The 2839-nt window shown below is 36.7% G+C and overlaps 1 long non-coding RNA gene across 1 annotated transcript; it reads right to left on the reverse strand.

Annotated features, from left to right (window-relative positions):
- Positions 1-1314: 1314 nt before the first annotated feature.
- LOC128286485 (uncharacterized) lies at positions 1315-2375 on the reverse strand. Its single transcript, XR_008277067.1, has 2 exons — positions 2329-2375; positions 1315-1616 (listed from the first exon to the last, which is right to left on the reverse strand). It is a non-coding gene; the product is annotated as an uncharacterized LOC128286485 (long non-coding RNA).
- Between the last annotated feature and the right edge of the window lie 464 nt (positions 2376-2839).

Below are 2839 nucleotides of genomic sequence, written 5' to 3' on the forward strand. Positions count from 1 at the left end.
TATCGATGCCTTTGTCCCAGACAGGGTCTTACACGAAATCAGATACAATGACGATGTTCCAGACATGGTCTTATATGTAAATCTCAATCGAGGCCTGTGTCCAGACACGGTCTTACACGATGTCTCAGACAAATGTCAACTTTTCTTAGAAACATACAGAGCTTTTTAGATACTAACATATTATCATACTTTACTCCAAATATATTTATCCGGCACTCAAGGCCATCCAATATAGGTTACAGTTTATTTGTGCAGAATTTATTTCAATTAACACATAATTGTAATTTGACTTACCTCAGACGGATTTCGTACGGAACGAGTTGACTATTCGACTATTTTAGACTTGCCTCGATCTAAGTCTAATTTTCTTTGTTCTCGATCCAATACAATACAAATTCAACCATTCAATCATTCATTTCATTCAATTTAATCCATATACACATATTTAGGGCACTTTACATTTTAGCCCTTACATTTTCATACTTTGACAATTTAGTCCATTTTTCACAAAATCACAAATATGCAAAATTCACCAAGACTATAGCTTGGCCAAATATACATAGCTTCCATAAAGTCCAAATAACATAATTTGTAACACCCCAAACCCGAGACCATCGCCGGTGTCGGACACGAGGGGTTAACAAACCAAGTTCACTTGTTTTGCCCACCAATTTGACATTTCCAGTCAGGCTGGAAAACTGCGTCACCGTCGCCTTAAAAATCATATCTCGAGTTTCAAAACTCGGAAACTGGTTTTGTAAATTTTCCCTGAATTTAGACTCATGTATCCATCCATGGATTTATTTCTAGAATTTTTGGTCGGGCCAATTGGTACAGTTTATTAGTTAAAGTCACCCATGTTACAGGGATCGACTGCTCTGACCTTCGCGCATTACAACTTGAATATATCACTGTACAGAACTTTAATACTGGTTCCGTTTATTTCTAATGAAACTAGACTCAAAATGGAATCTGTACATATAAGGCATGACTCCTAATTCTTTCTGGATAATTTATAGCAAATTTTTAAAGTTGCGACAGGGGACCCAGAAACCGTTCTGGCCCTGTCTCACAATAGCTTTAATATCTCTTAACATGTAACTCCTATGACCATTTCGTTTCATCCATATGAAAATAGACTCATCAAGGTTCATTTACATAGCTTATTCACTATCTAATACCATTCCTACAAATTTTGGTGATTTTTCACATTCACGTCACTGCAGCTGGCAGCATCTGTTTTTAAGGTAGGTCTTACCTATTTGGTAGTCTCCATGAACCAACTAGTCTTGCCATACATAGGTTCATATATGATCATTTTAACCATGCCAATGGCTGATCATGTGACCAACATTCCCATTTCCAATCCATGGTCACATCATGACACCAAATATATACATATACAAACCGCAAATAGTCTAAGTCGATACTTCACTTTTACGAGCCATTTTCGCATGGCCGTACACAAATACATCACAACATATTTAACCAACAAGGGGTAGTCCTATACATGCCATTTCAAAGTTCAACCAAAAATTTATACCAAAATAGAGACGTTGATAGTGTGGATGACTTCGACTTTATTGATCCCGAATCCGATTGCTATCGAGCGAAATCTATAAAACAGAGAGCCAAAGTAACGGGGTAAGCATTTTTATGCTTAGTAAGTCTCAAGGAATATAATCAACTCTAATTACAGCAATACATTCACATAGCCAAATGCGTCATTTCATTAATACACATTCTTACTTCACACTTCATCATTATATACTTTCACAAAGTATCAATCAATTCAATAACTGAAATTCATTAGTCAATTGAGCGAATGTTGCTCAAACATGTCGACTTTCCAATGCACATATAAACGTACCTTATTCTTTGGGCTTCTCGAGTGTACTAATTGAATTTATTACAGCAACCAACACTCACCTCCAGCCCAAGATTCTTGAATATAACCGGATATAAGCATGTGCACAAATGCCTTCGGTCTTAGCCCGGATAGAATGACTCGCATACGAATGCCTTGGTCTTAGCCCGGATATAGCCGCTAGCACAATTGCCTTGGTCTTAACCGGATATAATTTCAGCATAATTGTCTTGGGCTTAGCCCGGATATCATTCAATTTCTCATGCACACATACATCAATAATCATTGGACATACATATTTCATTTTCGTTACTAAGGCTTAAACACAATTATAATCATTAGCATAATCGCCTTGGACTTAGCCCGGTAGAATTCAATACTCATACACACATAAATCAATAATCAATACATCCATATTTCATTCCACATAATTCAATTAAGGTCACTTCTTGAGGACTTACCTCGGATGTTGTCGAACGGCTTTTACGGCTATTCGATCACTTTTTCCTTCCCTTGTCCAATTGTGGCCCTCTTAGCTCTTGAGCTAATTCAAACAAATTCAATCTATTAAAACCTCATTGTGCTAGCTTATGGCGAATATGACAAGGAGTTTAAATGGTCATATGGCCACTCTTTAGCTTGAATACACAATGGTCATGCACATTTTATACTACATCAAGCAATTCAATACAATTTATTCGAGCATCAAGGAAAAGCTAAGGCCTTCAATAGGCTACCCAAGGCGAATATTCATGTACATGTTGAGGCCAATTATGCACTTAATACCTCACAAAACGGCATGCATTTTACTAGTTAATGCTTTGCATATTGTTGCTCAAAACTTATAATATATCATCGAGCACTCATATGTGTGCTAGGCCGAATGTGCTTGCAATTTCACATTCATTCTTCAACATCTTCTTCTTTAAACAAACATATTCATCACTTAGTTCATAACCAAACATCATGTGC

The sequence above is a fragment of the Gossypium arboreum genome, chromosome 13 (genome assembly GCF_025698485.1).
Source record: "Gossypium arboreum isolate Shixiya-1 chromosome 13, ASM2569848v2, whole genome shotgun sequence".
NCBI classification, from domain to species: domain Eukaryota; kingdom Viridiplantae; phylum Streptophyta; class Magnoliopsida; order Malvales; family Malvaceae; genus Gossypium; species Gossypium arboreum.